The sequence below is a fragment of the Mauremys reevesii genome, linkage group 8 (assembly GCF_016161935.1).
Source record: "Mauremys reevesii isolate NIE-2019 linkage group 8, ASM1616193v1, whole genome shotgun sequence".
Classification (NCBI taxonomy): Eukaryota; Metazoa; Chordata; order Testudines; family Geoemydidae; genus Mauremys; species Mauremys reevesii.
Genome location: NC_052630.1, coordinates 97,725,852 through 97,743,877, shown reverse-complemented (window position 1 = coordinate 97,743,877; position 18,026 = coordinate 97,725,852). Strand labels below are relative to the sequence as shown.

Sequence of the window (18,026 nt, the reverse complement as noted above, 5' to 3'; positions counted from 1 at the left end):
CACCCAGTACCACCAATGCAGGGGAAAATCTGGCTCAATGTCTTCAATGCCATTGCTCCAACTGTCCCCCAGTGTAAATGATATCAATATAAATGTGTACGTTTGGCATGCTGCATGGTTGAACTCTTTTATTTCTTTGTTGTATCAAGAAGCAATTCTTTATCCTACATGTTAGAAAGCAGAAACACTTTGATAATGCATATTGATATCCTTATAAAGCCCACTGGTGATATGAATGAAAATATTGTTCTCTTCAGAAGTCTCCCAAGAGTGGCTAAGAGTCCAGTGTGTACCCTCTGGCTTGTCTGAGCCTCTGTATTAAGCAGCTGCTCTTTCATTTTCTTTTTGTCTAGATGCATTTTCTTTCTCTCATTCTCTGAGATTACTTCAATTCTAATCAAAACTGGGAAAAAAACCACAAAATGCTAGGGGGACAAAATTATACCGAGGATAAAAGAGTCAAGCACCAGTATAAAGATAACCATCTTTAAAAAGATAAAGGCTGAAAAGTACTTCTCATCAACAGGAAACTGAAGCCACCAAAGGTCCCCACAGATGAGCAAATATAATGAAACCTGGCAAACTGAATGATCAAAATTATAAGGACAAATTATGCAGGACTCATGAAACAGCTGGATTGCTATCTGGAATTTAGGGTATTATGGCTTTCACTAGCTGGGTATGTTCCTTCTTAAAATGTCTTGCTAATCACCTGATATTTGCTGAAATACTGCAATAATTTTTTTAAAGGAAAGGTTCACCTAAGCATGTTATAAACAGTCATATAGATCCCTTGATATTTGCCATTGCAGTAGCATTTGGACAAGTTTTTGCTTTTTTTTTTCCTTGCAGTCTGAACTGGAGTGCAATGTAGCACTCTGTATTGTACACAGGGGCGGCTCTAGAAAGTAGGCTGCCCCAAGCAGCGCGGCGCCTGCGCCCGCCCTTCGTCCCCCGCCGGGTCCCCCCCCCTTCCGCTCGGTTTCGCTTCTCCGCGCCGCGCCAGCGCCAGCGGCACGGGCCGGGGCCGGGGACCTGCTGCCTGCGCGCTGCGGGCGGTGCGGGTGCCGCCGTCCGTCGACCGACCTGACCTGCGCGCGCATGGGCGGGGAGCCAGAGCCCAGAAGGAAGGGAGCGCGCGCGCATGCGCGGGCCGCAGTCCACGAACAAAATGCCGCCGCCCCCGCCCGCCCCCGCGCCTGCTTGGCGCTGGGCGCTCGCAGATTGTACATCTCTACAGTATACCACAACACAAAGGAAGCCATGACACGTCTTTGTTGATAGCACCTTCACCTCACAGGCAGATAGCTGAGATGTTACCTCAAGATTTTGGTTCATATCCAATGATGACACTGCATTGCCATACAAAGGGGTGCTGATATATTAGAGATGAGACGTTAAAGTTTCCAATCTATAAAAAAATTACTTGCCAGACATGAGGCAGCAAGTACAGGAGAATCTGGATGACAGGAAGAGCTTAATGCAAAAAAGAGTAGGCATCGGAAGGCAAGCAAAGAATCTATCATTTATAAAAATCAGAACATCCTAAATTCATTTACATGTGCAAATGGAAAGACACAACCCGAATAGTACTGTTGCTATTAAAGTCTATCTGGAAATATAACTTTAATCTTTACAAAACATACGAATTTTAGTTTTTCAGGATGGAATAATCAATTTTTAAGTCTTACAGCTGAGATGTTAAAACAAACTGAATGTCACACACCACCACCAGCATGCAGTCCTATGGCTAGGCAGAACACACTTTTCCACCTACACCTTGCTGGAAAAGTTCATACCATACAGTCAACCTCGCTGAATCACACTACTATGAGCTCCAGACCTGATTACTGCAAACTTGCAAACCAACATATCTAGGGTGAAATCACTGACTTTAAACAAGCTAAAACTGTTTCAAAATGATGAAGGTCACCTGCTTCTTAGGAAACAAGCAAAGGAGCCACTTATCCCCAATCTTTTTGGACCATCATTTGCAACTTGTACTAGTAAATAAAGTCCTTCATAATACAAGACCTTAAGTATTCACGTGAAAGGTCAAGTGAATAGGTTAGAGGTACAGAGCTGAAGAAAGGCAATTAAAAAAAACCCAGCTGTATCTCCTAAAAGTGAGACAGCTAGTATGTGTACATGGATGTGTGACCACGTTTATGAATGCACACTCCCACATGTATTTGAAGTCTGACTTAAATGAAGTGGGAGAATTAAATCCTTTGTGTTGACTTAAACACAAGATTGAGAAGGGGTGAACTGAGGGCTGAGACCTGCCACTTTGAACACAGACATTAAATACCATGTCCCCAGAAATAAGCATATAAACCACTACTAAATTGAGGCACTGGTTAAGACATTCTGTAGCTAAGGAAAGTCCACTATAACCCACAAATGCACAGTAAAAGGAGCCAAGTTCTGCCCTAAGACAATACTTACAACCAAAAGCAGACCTTGACTCAGAGCATTTTCAGAACAATCACTGGCTAGCGTCTACCAATGCAGACAGAAACTATGTACCATACTAGCCCTAATCATAACCCTAATTCTACAGGGGAATTCTGAAGCACTTCCTAAATCAGGAAGAGCTCTCCAACCTGGAGACTCTCCAACCTGGAGCTCTCCAACCTGGAGACTCTCATCTATAACCAAACTTCCATACAAACGGACTTCACTAAAATAAGACAGGAGATCTACATTACTCACTTCACCTCTCTACAAAGGAAAAAGGACTGTAAGCTGTCTAAACTCCTACCTGCCACATGGGGCCACAACCGTGGTACCCCTAACCCACCCAGCAATATCGTCAATCTATCCAACCACACACTCAGCCCAGAAGAACAGTCTGTCCTATCTCGGGGACTCTCCTTCTGCCCTGCCACCCCCACCAACATGATACAGTTCTGCGGCGATCTGGAAGCCTACTTTCGCCGTCTCCGACTCAAAGAATACTTTCAGGACAACACTGAACAGCGCACTGATACACAGTTACCCTCCCACCAACAGCACAAGAAGAAGAACTCCACATGGACTCCTCCTGAGGGTCGAAATGACAGTCTGGACCTATACATTGATTGCTTCCGCCGACGTGCACAGGCAGAAATTGTGGAAAAACAACATCGCTTGCCTCACAACCTAAGTCGTGCAGAACGCAATGCCATCCACAGCCTCAGAAACCATCCTGACATTATAATCAAAGAGGCTGATAAAGGAGGTGCTGTTGTCATCATGAACAGGTCTGACTACCAAAAGGAGGCCGCCAGACAACTCTCCAATACCAAATTTTACAGGCTACTTCCCTCAGATCCCACTGAGGAATACACTAAGAAACTGCACCATCTACTCAGGACACTCCCTACACTAACACCAGAACAAATCAACATACCCTTAGAGCCCCGACCAGGGTTATTCTATCTACTACCCAAGATCCACAAACCCGGAAATCCTGGACGCCCCATCATCTCGGGCATTGGAACTCTCACTGAAGGACTGTCTGGATATGTGGACTCTCTGCTCAGACCCTATGCCACCAGCACTCCCAGCTATCTCCGTGACACTACTGATTTCCTGAGGAAACTACAATGCATTGGTGACCTTCCAGAAAACACCATCCTGGCCACCATGGATGTAGAGGCTCTCTACACTAACATCCCACACACTGATGGAATACAAGCTGTCAGGAAAAGTATCCCTGATGATGCCACAGCACAACTGGTTGCTGAGCTCTGTGCCTTTATCCTCACACACAACTATTTCAAATTTGATGACAATATATATCTCCAGATCAGTGGCACCGCTATGGGCACCCGCATGGCCCCACAATATGCCAATATTTTTATGGCCAACCTGGAACAACGCTTCCTCAGCTCCCGTCCACTCACACCCCTTCTCTACCTACGCTACATTGATGACATCTTCATCATCTGGACCCATGGGAAGGAGACTCTGGAAAAATTCCACCACGATTTCAACAGCTTCCACCCCTCCATCAACCTCAGCCTGGACCAATCTACACGGGAGGTCCACTTCCTAGACACCATGGTGCTAATAAGTGATGGTCACATTAACACCACCCTATACCGAAAACCTACCAACCGCTATGCCTACCTTCATGCCTCCAGCTTCCATCCCGGACACACCACAAGATCCATTGTCTACAGCCAAGCACTGAGGTACAACCATATCTGCTCTAACCCCGCAGACAGAGACCAACACCTAGAAAATCTCCACCAAGCATTCTCAAAACTACAGTACCCGCACGAGGAAATAAGGAAACAGATCAACAGAGCCAGACGTGTACCCAAAAGCCTCCTACCGCAAGACAAATCCAAGAAAGAAACCAACAGGACTCCACTGGCCATCACATACAGTCCCCAGCTAAAGCCCCTCCAACGCATCATCAGGGATCTACAACCCATCATGGACAATGATCCCACACTTTCACTGGTCTTGGGTGGCAAGCCAGTCCTCGCCCACAGACAACCTGCCAACCTGAAGCATATTCTCACCAGTAACTGCACACCGCACCATAGTAACTCTAGCTCAGGAACCAATCCATGCAACAAACCTCAATGCCAACTCTGCCCACATATCTACACCAGCAACACCATCACAGGACCTAACCAGATCAGCCACACCATCACCGGTTCATTCACCTGCACATCCACCAATGTAATATATGCCATCATATGCCAGCAATGCCCTTCTGCTATGTACATCGGCCAAACTGGACAGTCTCTAAGGAAAAGGATAAATGGACACAAATCAGATATTAGGAATGGCAATATACAAAAACCTGTAGGAGAACACTTCAACCTCCCTGGCCACACAATAGCAGATCTTAAGGTGGCCATCCTCCAGCAAAAAAACTTTAGGACCAGACTTCTAAGAGAAACTGCTGAGCTTCAGTTCATTTGCAAATTTGACACCATCAGTTTAGGATTAAACAAAGACTGTGAATGGCTTGCCAACTACAGAACCAGTTTCTCCTCCCTTGGTTTTCACACCTCAACTGCTAGAACAGGGCCTCATCCTCCCTGATTGATCTAACCTCGTTATCTCTAGCTTGCTTCTTGCTTGCTTATATTTACCTGCCCCTGGAAATTTCCACTCTTGCATCCGATGAAGTGGGCATTCACCCACGAAAGCTCATGCTGCAAAACGTCTGTTAGTCTATAAAGTGCCACAGGATTCTTTGCTGCTTTTCCTAAATCAGAACACCAATGGAAGTTTGACATGAGCAAGGATTTGACTCTTAAAAGCAAGAACCAGAGTTCATGTAACTCCACAACTTTTGTGATATTAACAACATGTGGATTATTAAAACTGAAAGAATGTTAAAGACATAACTTTCAATTGGGACAGTGAAATGAAACCATGCAGTTTCACTTTTTTGGCTGTCATGCACTAGCACAATATTATTGTGTTTGGGTTTCTAACACAGTAGTAGAATATTCAAATTGTATTTTGCTTTTGATTTCCAGAAATTATCCTTATTCATATTAGACCTGCTGCATGATACCAAACTCCCCAGCTTTTGTTTTAACAAATGCTAAATTTTGAACCTATAAAATTTGTCAGGACTGTTCTGAAAAAAATGGTAAAATGAAGAAGTTGATTGTTTATATTGTTAATCTACCCATGATTTTGTCACCCCCAGTAAAAAATAAATTATTCTGAATTCCAAAAAGCAAAGAGGAGGTGAACAGAGAGAACGAAACCCGATCTTCCAAAGCTTCTTCTGTTTCAGTTTTTATAGGCTATAAAATAATTGCAGATACAAAACCTTCACATGCTTAACCCTCACTTTCCCTCTCTTCCTTTTGCCAACTGAAGCTGATGTAAAATTAATCACAGCTATAAAATGGTAGCATCAAAATCTTTCATTGTCATCCTTGTTTATGAACTGTAAGAAGGCATTAGACCAAGAAGGCAATAATTTAAATGCAAGCATCTTCATAATATTTGACTAACAAATGCGTAGAATAGATTCGAGGCATGGAAGAATCACAGACATCAAAGCATGGGATGCAGCACTGAAAAGCTGTTTTGTTGTTGTGGAATAATATGTGGTGCAGGAATACGAACAGCAAAAATATTTGAGGGGACTTAATAGCTACCTCCTATGGGCTTTGTATTGGCCCTAAAATCTCTGAAAATATAATTGTGAACTGTTATGATCTTCCTTTAAAATATTTGTTTGTTTAAATAAATATTATTTAAGGATTTTTATTGTTGATAAAACTAACCCCTAATCATTATCTAACCTGCAAAATTAATTTACACATGAATTCCATCTGCAGGTGAGTGAAACTCTGAAGCCTGATAACACTGAAGGAAAGACATATTAACCATTGGTCCAGACGCTGACTGTCAAGGACGGTCTCAGATGAGGTTTACCTACTGCTGAGGTGGAAGAACTCCCCTGAGTTGGTTTCACTAGATTCCACTTAATTCAGAAAGATGGTCTTGTGCAGACGTGGGCAAACTACGGCCTGTGGGCCACATCCGGCCCACAGGACCGTCCTGCCTGGCCCTTGAGCTCCCAGTTGGGGACGCTAGTCCCCAGCCGCCCCCCCCCCCACACACACACACAGCCACCCGGCTGTGGGGGCCACGCTCTGGCCTGCCACTCCTGCTGGGCAGCGTGGGGAGCACAGCTGGCTCTGGTCGGGTGTCGCGGCTGCGAGCTCCAGCGGCTGGTAAGGCGGCGGGAGTGGGGGTTGGATAAGGGAGCAGGGGGGTCCTGAGGGCAAGTCAGGGAGGAGGGGGCGGTTGGATGGGGCAGAGATTCTGAGGGGATGGTCAGGGGATGGGGAACGAGGATGATTGGGAGTCGGAGTCCCGGGGGGCCTGTCAGGGGGTGGGGATGTGGATGGGGTCGGGAGGGCAGTCAAGGGACAGAGAGGGCTAGATAAGGGGGTGGGATCCCAGGGGGCAGTTAGGGGTGGGGGATCCTGGGAGGGAGTGGTCAGGGGACAAGGAGCAGAGGGTGGTTGGATAGGGGGTGGGAGTCCTGGGGGGGGCTGTCTGGGGGTGGAGGTGTGGATAGGGGGTGGGGACCAGGCTGTTTGGGGAGGCACAGCCTTCCCTACCCTGCCCTCCATACAGTTCCACAACCCCGATGTGGCCCTCGGGCCAAAAAGTTTGCCCACCCTGGTCTTGTGCCTTAAGTAGAGGAATGAGTAGAGCTCTGTGCAAATACAAAATTGATATCCACGAACATCCACAGAAATAAAGCAGATATCCACAGAGCTGCAGGGGTCTACTGGGAACAGCAAAAGCAGCAGCATGTCGGGCTGCCACTCGCAACTCTTCCAGCGTGGCTCTCCTGCCCTCAGCCCTGCCCACTCATGTGGGCACGAGACTCACCGGCACCTGTCCCTGGTCCGCTAGTATGCGCAAGCAGCTCGCACGCTCCCAGACAGGAGATGCAGACCACTCAAGTATCATGCTGAAATGTAAGTACAATATTTATCCCAATCAATGTGTTTCAGAATGATATGGTATAAATGAGAAAATAAGCAATTTTTCAGTAATAGTATGCTGTGATACTTTTGCATTTTTATGTCTGATTTTGTAAGCAAGCAGTTTTTAAGTGAGGTGAAACTTGGGGTACACAAGACAAATCAGACTCCTGAAAGGAGTACAGTAGTCTAGAAAGGTTGAGAACCACTGAGCTAGAATATCAAGATTTAAAATTGGAATCCTCCCTAATTATACCTGGAACTGGTAATATGCTGACAGAGGTTTGTGAACAATATGAAAACTATCCTGGGTATGGAGTTAAAGTACAATAATAATCAGAAAAAAGAGACTATAAAAAAGCCCTTGTGGTGTTCCATCTTTACTCGGTCTTGGTGACTTCCATACTTGATTTGATCAAGTTGACAAATCAAGAAACTAGAGAAACAAGGTAATACCTTTTATTGGAGCAACTTCTGTTGATGAAAAAGGACAAGCTTTCGAATTAGTCCGATAAAAGATACTGCCTCACCCTGCCTCTCTAATGTCCTGGGACCAACAAGGCTACAACAAACATTGCAAGCAAGTCCAGAAATGACTGTTCTGACTATTAGCACTGCAGCTTCAGTCTGAGTATCTGAAAATCAGGCGGTCTTCTTTCTTCCTTTTACATCGCCACCCCAGTCATGGTAATTTTGTAACTGGAAATTTTCATAATTACATTTCTATATTCTCTAGCCTGTCTGCCTTATAGATGTTGTGGAGTTTGGGCTGGATCTTCAGCATAACTCCATCTGTCCCATTGTTTTGCTGGAGAACACTAACATTGCTATGATCTGAGCTGCTGTATTTTATGTAAGAAATTGCTATTTGGTGCAGTGAAACCAAGGAGTTTGTTTTATCCATTGCAAAAACAGGCCCCTGTGCATCTGATATTCAATCATCTAATCTGTAATTCCTTGAAATTCTTGTGGGATATTCAGCCATCTGTATAACTACTCATAAAATAGAAGGGTCCTCAAAGAATTTATCCTACCCCACCCAAAAAAACCCAACATCAAGCATCATAGTGTATACTAATAGGATTGCTTTGTTAATTGCCACTGTAGTAAAAGATGCAGGAAATCTCTGTCTGCAGTACAGCCCGAGGTCCCAGAACTTGATATCTGATTCTCTCTGACTGATTTGGCCTATTTTTTTTCCTGCTCAAAGTTCAATGACCCAGTATTTGTGTGATGCCCTAAATGAGACATTCCATCATTCCCCTCCGGGACTAAAATCTCATAGGGCAAGAAACAGTCTAACAACTTGCTTTGCAGAAACCTACAGTAATGTCCCCAAACCAAGTCAGTCATGCAGTAGATCTGGATCAAAGAGGAATAACACAAAAACAATTTATTTTGGGGTAAATGAGGAGATAGGAGTCGGGAGCAGATGTGTAGAAGGGAGGAAAGACATGGTAGCAATTATAGTATCTCACTTGGTGCAACTTAACAGAAATCCACAGGACTGAAATAATAATTATAATACACTTTTTATATAACACCAGCAGCATGCTAGGTTCCTCAGGACCACAGAATAGAATATATTAAAAATAAAACTGTCATGTTCAGATACATTTCTCTGAGCAGCCATTTAGAAATAAAAGAGAGCACAAACTGTCTGACTTTCTGGTGAGGGCATCTGAGATCCAAATTCAGAGTCTGACTGCAAATTATATCTCCATTTAAAGATCAATTTGCATGAGTGCTGCTTATTAAACCTATCCTCCTTAAATCTTCGCTCTATTATGTATAATATGGTATTCGATTTCTCCTCCTCTTTCCATCCCTCAAAACTCCCCATTATACTTTTCTGTATAATAATTTCTGCTATTCACTGGGAAAGTGTCACGTGTCCGATAAGGGGAAAAAAGTCAGTGCTAAATTTATGCTTGAATTCCTTGATCTCATTATACATATACAATGTCCTGAGGCTGGAGTTTGCTAGCTCAGATTTCCACTTGCTTTTTCTTTCTGTTTTGTTTGTGTTCCCATCAGCACTATTACCATTTGTTAACAATTTTTATTTTCTCTGGAGCTTTTTTTTTAAATTGTCTCTCTGATTAAATAACCAAAATACTTCAGAGAGTATTTAAAATTTCCCTTTTCAAATGCTGCGAGAAAGCAGATGGTTCAGTTACAAGGGTGAAACAATATCAGGTGGCTAAAGCTGTAATTCTGCAAGGAGTCTCTGCTAGCTCAATAATAAAATCCCCAATCCGTTCCTTAGCTTCAAGAAATGGGATCGAAAATAGTAAAGAATAAACTACTTAATATTGGCTTCCTAGAAATTCAAGGCAATTCACCTGTAAAAGACAATGTCCTCAATGCAAAGATCCAAGGAAATCTGCTCACCCTTTTCTGAGTCCATCACACATGTCAAATGGAGCCACTATACAGCCTAGGTAAGGACGTAACACTTTCCAAAACTCTGTGATAATAGGAAAACAAGTTCATTTTGGATTGGTCAGTAATGACACACACTATTGTTTTGTACCGCTACATGCAACCATCAGTGTTCCCCTCTATTAAATTTTGTCTCCAGCCATTTCACTATGGCCCGTGATCACACCAAGTTTCACAAGCTTAAAAGAGTTTCATAGAAAAAGTGCCAAGGAAAACCCATGATGCTGCACAATTTGGTACTAGATGACCACTGAGTCATTATGAACCAGTAACTCCAACATGGTCTTGGTGAAGAAAGCACTGTGTCCCAGTATGGTGTTAGAGAGCACAGTGCTGTTAAAGGTGCCATCTTTTGGATGGATAAAACTGAGCTCCCCCGACCTCCTTTGTTACTGAAAGTTCCCATGATGCACTTTGATGTTCTCACTAAGTACTAATGTGAGAAAGTATACCCACTACCTACTGAAGTTCTCCTTGTAGTTTCACCTGGCTGTGGTGTTCTTCTCTGCCAGTATTAAGCGTCCGAGTAATGCTGCTGCAAGCAGTTATTTCTCATGTACTTGATATTACTATGATGCAGACAGCTCACCTTGCATCTCAAAATAGCTGCTGATAGACTTGCATGGTAAGTTAGGGATTAACTAAGCCCTAACAGGCTTTCAACTACTCCTATCTATTAGATTTTTAATGATGATGTTGGTGGGGCACCTAGAATAGAACAACAAACTGGTACCATAAAAATTAAATGCATGATTATTTCAGAGCACCTTTTGCTGGCTGATCTATAGCAGTGAGTGTGGATTCAGATAATTTCCTGGCTGTAGTCAAGGAGACACAACAATGCTGCTCTAAGACAGGAGGAGAATACTGTATTCCCCAAAGGAAACTTTCTGATGTTTATCTGAAAATAACACTAAAAACAAAATGTTTGGTTTATTTGCTTTTGCGTACTGGTATCTTTACAAGGTGCTGAATTTCAATTAACTGAGAGGCTGAATGCTTAAATAGGGGCCACCACCGAAATCCACAAAGGCTCAATCTGATCAGAATCACAAGAAAAGTGATCCTGGCAGTTAGCATCCCAAAGCAGATGTCCACAATTAGCTGATTTCATCCTCTCCTAGCAACACAGATACAATTATTTGTGTGTGTGTCAAGCTTCCCCTTCCAGCAGCAACTCAGTATGGGCTATCGGCTACTTCTTTGTTCCTGGCCAGTCTCACCCATCTCTCTGTGACATCTCATTTGTAAAGTATATTTTGAAAAATAAGTTCTACCCCATTAGTATGAATTAAAAAAATTAATTTTCAACCTCATTTAATACATATTTTTGATCCTGCCGGTGAGTCCTGCCTCTTAGCTGACTGTAAAAATTCCTGAGTTAATATGGCTTTCAGAGACAGTTCACCTCTCCTGATTTAGGGGCGCACCCTGTTCCTATTTAAGTCAATGGAAGTTTTACCATTGACTTCAGAGGGGGCAGGATCCAGCCTACAACAGATTCCCCAAATTGATCAGTTGGTAAAAAATAAAGATAGACACGTTTTTCTGAAGGCTGAAAATAACTGAATGAGACTAAAAAAATTCATTAACCATATACTAGTGCATGAAGTGATAGGACTTCAGAGTTGATTGAGACACTTAGGATCTCACATTGCATGAATAATTTGCTTGGGTGAACCTGAAGAGATGTGCAAATGTTTGGGCTAAAGATCTGCCTGAAAACAGATGAAAAAGGAGAGGGTTGTATGCACGCAGTAACCATTTCCAAAAATACCTTGCTGGATAATTGTGCTGTTTCAAATTTCCAAAAGAGAAACAGAAATCAGTCTTCAGAGGGGTAGCTGTGTTAGTCTGTATCAGCAAAAACAATGAGGAGTCCTTGTGGCACCTTACAGACTAACAAATGTATTTGGGCATAAGCTTTCGTGGGCTATAACTCACTTCATCAGATGCTTGGCGTGAAAAATACATTAGGCAAGTATAAATATACAGCCCATGAAAAGATGGGAGTTGCCTTACCAAGTGGGGGGTCAGTGTTAACGAGGCCAATTTAATCAGGGTGGATGTGGCCCATTCCCAACAGTTGACAAGAAGGTGTGAGTATCAACAGAGGGAAAATTACTTTTTGTAGTGACCCAGCCACTCCCAATCTTTATTCAGGCCTAATTTGATGGTGTCCTGTTTGCAAATTAATTCAAGCTCTGCAGTTTCTCGTTGAAGTATGTTTTTGAAGCTTTTTTGTTGAAGAATGGACACTTTTAAGTTTATTATAGAGTGTCTAGGGAGACTGAAGTGCTCTTCTAGTGGTTTTTGAATGTTACAATTCTTGATGTCTGATTTGTGTCCATTTATTCTTTTGCGTAGAGACTGTCTGGTTTAGAACATAAGAACATAAGAATATAAGAACGGCCGTACCGGGTCAGACCAAAGGTCCATCTAGCCCAGTATCTGTCTACCGACAGTGGCCAATGCCAGGTGCCCCAGAGGGAGTGAACCTAACAGGCAATGATCAAGTGATCTCTCTCCTGCCATCCATCCCCACCCTCTGACAAACAGAGGCTAGGGACACCATTCCTTACCCATCTTGGCTAATAGCCATTAATGGACTTAACCTCCATGAATGTATCTAGTTCTCTTTTAAACCCTGTTATAGTCCTAGCCTTCACAACATCCTCAGGTAAGGAGTTCCACAAGTTGACTGTGAGCTGCGTGAAGAAGAACTTCCTTTTATTTGTTTTAACCCTGTTTGGCCAGTGTACGTGGCAGAGGGGCATTGCTGGCACATGATGGCATATATCACACTGGTAGATGTGCAGGTGAACGAGCCCCTGATGGTGTGGCTGATGTGGTTAGGTCCTATGATGGTGTCCCTTGAATAGATATGCGGATAGAGTTGCCAACAGAGTTTGCTGCAGGGATTGGTTCCTGGGTTAGTGCTTCTGTTATGTGGTGTGTAGTTGCTGGTGAATCTGTGCTACAAAACTAATCGTCAGTAAACAAGCATTAAAAAGCCAGCATGGGGAGCAATCCTGCAAACTCTCACTAACTAGATGACTCTGAACCCTCAGTGAAAATAAATAACCTAACTTTGAAATATAGGCGTGTGTGAAAGTTTCTCAGATTGTTCACTTCTTTCACCCACTGCTCTGTATTCACACTCAGGGTTCAGGAAGGAATTCCTTCCAGGGCTTTTGGGGTGTTTTCACATTCCTCTGAAGCATTAAGCAGGGGGACTTACGCCTTAGAATCAGGTAGGCAGTCCCATACCATCAGTTTTTTGAGTTTGCAGGATGTAAAAGTCTTTTCCACCTTTGAATCTTCTCCATTTTCTGCCTTTATAACTTACCAATGGCCAAAAAAACAAAACATCAGCTCTCAGGCTGGGCTCTTAAGCACAACGTTTCAACCACATTTCTTTTAATGGGCTGAGTTATAAAATCCCTGAAAGAGGAAACTATGAATGGAACCGCTCCAAGACAGTTAACTCTAGCAACAGAAACAGCATCGGTGGGGTGACACTTGGGTTCACGACTACCCATATCCAAAAAGAACAGGATCTTGCACAATGATCATGCTGTCACCACATCACAGGGCACATGGACACAGGGGGACCTCAGTGCCCTGGAAAGTGCAGTAAGTATGTAGCAAAGCCCAGCAGGGAGTGTTCTGCTACTTTTGGAAAAGGGATTTTATAGAAGCAAATAAGGGAAACGAGCTGTTGCATTTTACTGAGCATTACAGACATGGGCATGACATCACTAACAACCAATCAGAAAGTTTCAGCTCCATCCAGAGTGTTAAAGCTATTTAGCAACTGGTTAGATGTCAATGCTGAGAAGGAGAATAGCATCAGTTCTGATAATATCCTATGCTGGAAGTGTTTCTAGAATGTAACATTAAGCACGTCAGTGCTTTGCCCTCACTGGCTCCAATGGACAATGCCCCAGTATTGTGGTAATCTAGGTGATATATTACTTTAGGAATGAACCTGGGATCTGGCAAAGATGCTGCCAGTTATGTGGTCTCTCTAATAGCAATCAATTTAAAAAAGGAGCTTGATCTTCCCAAGATGAGAAATCTCAGTTCGCCAAATTGCTCTGTTCTGAGGGAAGGCGGCATGCCTGGGTCCTGTCCAATACTGAGCCGCGATGCAGTCTCGAAAAGGAAAATTAGATGGTTAAAGGGACCTATGGACATTTTCCAACCACAAGCACAAACTCAGCAATGCTTTGACCAAAAAGAGGAAGAAAGCAGAGAAGATGGGAGGGGCCATATAGGAATAAGGCCTTCCAGACTATTAGAATGTACATCTCGCCTCTCACTGATTTTTCAGCTTATTATTACAGCTATGAAACTGCCCTCAGATTGTGTTCACACACACTGGGGTGCAGTGTTTAAGTTAGGGGTAGAACATTAAAAAAAAAAAAGAACGTAGCCAATATTTTATAACCACACTTCTGCCTTAAGTGATGGTGGTCGAAAGACCTACAGAACACTGGAACAGCTTCCCTCACTAGTTTACCACACAACCAACGCATGCTTATAAATTATGGGTTTAGTCTTGTGAATTGCTGAGCAGCCTGAACTCCACCTGAAGTTTCTTAAAAGTGAGGTATAAATTCTACACATGTCCACATAAAACTGGTAACTTTCAATTCTCAGAACTTTAAAACTACTTGCTTGATTTTCTTCAAACTAGGTATGAACTTTCAATTTCAATGACTTATGAAGCAAGCCAAATTTCACATTTCTAGTTTCAGATTATTTTTTTAAGGTCTCTAACTGGAACATGGGAGGAGACAGATTTTCATACTGCATTAAGACAGCAGCAGGGTGGACCCAAGGCCATATAGGGCCCTCTGTGAACTTTGATACAGGAGTCATTGCACTCTCTACACAAAACTGAACTGATCTGGCTAAAACTTATAATAAAGAACCAAACACCTTTAGGATGAGATGAAGAATGGAAAATTTCACCAGTAAGGAGGTTTGTTTGAGAAAGTTATTAGCGACTGGAAAGCGGAAGAGAATTGAAATTGGACATCAGCTTTAATGACAGTGCAGGCTATTCATGGCCACTGTACTAGGGTAGTGAACTGGTCAGTGTGTAGGTGAAGCACTGCCCGCTACACGAAAGAATCAATACAGTGTGTTACAGACCCTGTTCTGCTAACAGCTAACAGAGATTCTCCTTTAGTTCCAGTGATCAGGGCCTGTGCTTGTGAAGCAGGAGGATCTATTGTCACTATGAAGTACCAAGTGGCCAAGCTGTGCAGCAGAGTGAAATCCTAGGTGGCCACAGATGCTTTGTAATATACAGGGTTAAGCTTCAGGGCCTATTGTTTCTGCTGAGGAGAGAGCATTCGCTGGAGAAAATTCTCAGTGCTCCAGCTAAGAGGACATTTTTCTCTGGTGGGATTATGACATCATCTTATCTAAACAAAGAAGAGAAAATTCCCACTGTCCCACTCTTCCATGCTCTTTGATATGGTCTGAAAACTGTCTTACTTAGGAATACAAAGAGAAAACTGCTGGCATACTGGCACCCCCCCTCTTTTCGATGAGCTTCTGATTTCCTGCTCATCCTCGAACAACAACTTTTTTTTCTCCCACCAAAGGGTTGTTCAGTTTGTCTGAGGTAACACAGTCCACGCTCCTTCCCACTCCCATTTCATATTACAATGAAAGATGTTTCAAGGGCACGGTTCCCCCATGCACCACCTGACCTGAGAATAACACAGACTTCAGCCTCTTCTTAGGTTTCAAGCAAAAGGTCACCGCTTGGGACAGCATAGTCACATTCATAAAATGGCTAAAGAGGCTGGTGCTCAAGTAATGGCACAATTCAAGCCTCCTACACAGCTTGAAGGCTGATCTTCTTAGAGGAAATACATGCATACGTGCTAGAGGAGATGGAGGTCAAAAGAAACACTTGCAGACCTTATGCTGAACTGCGTGCTCTAAACATAGCCCATTCTGCTGCCTCTGATAGGAGATTTACAGACAGAGACTGCTGGGAATGGAACTGCTTAGTTATTCAACCCACATCCAATGGCAATCAGATAGTGGAAACAGCATTAATAAGAGAGCTTTTGACTAAGAAGGGGGCTGGAGGGACAGAGAGACCAAAACACATACAGTATATAAATATGTTAATGCCATTGCTGAGGTAATTATTTCAGGACTTGAAACAAATGGCTTGAAAAATGGCTTGAAAAAATAATCCACTCATTTCCTGTAAAAGAGAAGCACATTTATCTTTCTTAATTAGGTAGCAATGCAGAACTGGCTATCAGGCTTAAAAATAAAAAGAAAATATGGTTAATTGTATACTCTTCTTGTGCTGCACGCTGGTGAAGTCAGATAAAATACTTTTCTTGTCACTATTGCTCACCCATGGGAATACATTTGTGCAGTACATGACTTGAAATTCAATGTGTGGTTTATATGAGTTTACTCTGGTCCTCCCAAGCACAACATGAACACACAACATGTGAAGGCTCATGTGCTAGCAAGTGTTTCAATTCCAGTTTCCTTGGGACGTGCCTCTTCTATTCAGCATCAGTCAATATTTAATAACTCTTCAGTATTCCAGACCAATGGAAAGTGGATGAACCTTCTCATAAAGAGTGAAAGGAAAAAGATAAAATGCACCGAACCAAGGCCATGTATGTCTTACTAAAACTGGTGCATTTATGAAAGATGCTAACCTGAAAGGAGTGTTTGCCATACTGACTTTCTGCTTCAGTTTTTCCCCACAGCTGATCCTTCTTCTGTTATAGTGCTCACCTTTCTTCATTCATCCGCCAAGACAAAAATCACTGACACAATGCTATGACACAGTAGTCTTACAAAGTTGTGGCATTGCAACACAAGAGAAATGCACTGCAGCGTGATGATGAATTTCAGAATGTCACCATCCAATGCAGAGTAAATCTGAATTTCTCAAAGGGCCTGATCCAAAGCCCATTGATTACAATCGGTTTTGTTCAGATTCCAAATGACCAATAATGCAAAATCACCGGATATTAAATAAATAGTACAGGGAATAATGCTACACCCTTTGGGGAAGGGATTAAAGCAGTGGCTCCTGGTATATGTATCAGTACTAATATTCCAAGCTCTTACACATGGTACTCTAGATTCCTCCTCTTTCGTGATAAGATTCAGTGCCAATCTCTTGTGCACCATTGCTAACCATGACCTATCCAGCTGTCTGAATTCTAATTTGCAACACAGCTAAGGCTGCTTTTAACCCCAGTTATATCACTGAGACAGGCACTGGGTGGTGCAGCCTACATCTTAGTCTCGTAAACTGCTACAGTTACTTGAAAGGTTGGGCACCAATGTTCCCTGTAATTTTTTCCATCCATGTGTGGAATGAATTTGTTATGTGCACAAATGTTGGTGTAATGTGCGGATGTGCGCCACCAGTAGAAATAAAAAACCTAGATATAATATATATTTTTAAAAAGTTACCATAGGGATGATTTCTCCAGCCAGGACAGGTTAGGCATTTTAGAACTCATTACTCAAATTTAAACGTAAGAGAGAAATAAAATTATGAAATGCATGAACCTGTCAAAAAACCTACAATAACAGCACTTTAAAAGAATAAAATTACAGAGAATATATGTGCATTGCAGGAAGTACCAAGAAGTAAAAACAACAACAGTAACCTAAATATGTGTAGGGAGGTGAGTGTGAAAGAGACAGAGAGAGTGTGTGTGTGTGTGTGTGTGTGAGAGAGAGAGAGAGAGAGAGAGAGCGTGTGTATGTGTGTGAGAAACAGAGAGAGTGTGTGTGTGCTGGCTGCTGGGGAAGGGTATGAGAGACCTGCGCTGTCTCTTTAAGCACAGCGGCAGACTGCAGTAGCTTCCAGCAGCTCTTTCTAACTCCCAAGCCCTTTCCTCCCTCCTCTGCTCTGCAGAGATGGGGTACATAGGCGGTGGGGAGGGGGACACCCTGACATCAGTGCCCCCACTTTCCCTGCCTGCTCTGCACAGCAAGCAAGAGGGTCCTGGGAGCAGCTGGCCAGGGGCTCCAAGGCAGAGGGCAGGAGCAGCATGGCAGCAGAGCGGCAGGGGGAGGGGCACCTGAACA

General features: G+C 43.1%; 1 protein-coding gene across 7 annotated transcripts in view; it reads right to left on the bottom strand.

Moving 5' to 3' along the window:
• LRP8 (LDL receptor related protein 8) overlaps positions 1-18,026 on the bottom strand; it is a 451,875-nt gene that overhangs the window by 104,678 nt on the left and 329,171 nt on the right. The window lies entirely within an intron of this gene.